The 1,023-nt window shown below is 34.5% G+C and overlaps 1 non-coding gene across 1 annotated transcript; it reads left to right on the forward strand.

The window, feature by feature from the left end:
• The first annotated feature begins 714 nt into the window (after positions 1–714).
• Positions 715–777, forward strand: LOC119470029. The gene has a single exon (XR_005198894.1). It is a non-coding gene; the product is annotated as a U7 small nuclear RNA (small nuclear RNA).
• The last annotated feature ends 246 nt before the right edge of the window (positions 778–1,023 follow it).

The raw sequence follows: 1,023 nt of genomic DNA on the forward strand, positions 1-1,023 counted from the left end.
TTTTTTTTTGAGATGGAGTCTTGCTCTTGCTCTTGCTCAAGCTGGAGTGCAGTGGTGCTATATTAGCTCACTGCAGCCTCTGTCCCCCACCTCCTCCCACCAGGCTCAAGCAATTCTCCTGCCTCAGCCTCCCGAGTAGCTGGGACTACAGGCACATGCCACTGCACCAGGCTAAGTTTTGTATTTTTAGCAGAGATGGGATTTTACCATATTGGCTGGGCTAGTCTCGAACTCCTGATCTCATGATCCACCTGCCTCGGCCTCCCAAAGTGTTGAGGTTTACAGGTATGAGCCCCAGTACCTGGCTAATTTCTAAAATTTCATTTTAGACTTGTCTTGCTACTTTCTCCAGCTCTGAAAGAGGACCTTTGTTTTTTTCTGGATTGGTCATTGGTCATTTTTCCTCTGTGGAAATTTTTTATAATATCACATTGGTAACTGGTTAAGGAAATATATTTCTATTTGTATCACATTGAAAAGTACCTGTGGAATATAGGCTCAGCCTATTTTCTCCTTTTTATTGTGAAAAGTCAGAAAAGCTGAGCGGTAATAAATGCTATTGGTAATTGAAAACCATTAGGACAAATGCAGTCATTATTTCCTTTCAAAAATTTTCTCAAATTCAAAATGAACCCAAACAATTGAAATTTCATTTTCTTTCTTTTAAAAATAATTAATCTGTTACCTTCAAATCACCATTAAGAATTTCTATGGCAGTGTTACAGCTGTTTTAGAATTTGTCTAGCAAGCTTTCTGTTTTTTTTCTGGAAAGCCCTTCTTTATATTAAAAAAATAATAATAATTAAAAAAAAAAGAATTTCTATGGCAATTTAATCATAGTAATTCAAAAATAAGAAAAAAAAAAAAAAAAAAAAAAAAAAAAAAAAAAAAAGATTTTAATATTCAATAGTTATTCTGTTTTTTAAATTTAATTTTATGAATACGTCTTTTATTAAAACTTCTAGGCTAGGTGCAGTAACTCATACCTGTAATCCCAGTACTTTGGGAGGCTTAGGCAGTTGG

Source organism: Cebus imitator, unplaced genomic scaffold (assembly GCF_001604975.1).
Source record: "Cebus imitator isolate Cc_AM_T3 unplaced genomic scaffold, Cebus_imitator-1.0 Scaffold3096, whole genome shotgun sequence".
Taxonomy (NCBI): domain Eukaryota; kingdom Metazoa; phylum Chordata; class Mammalia; order Primates; family Cebidae; genus Cebus; species Cebus imitator.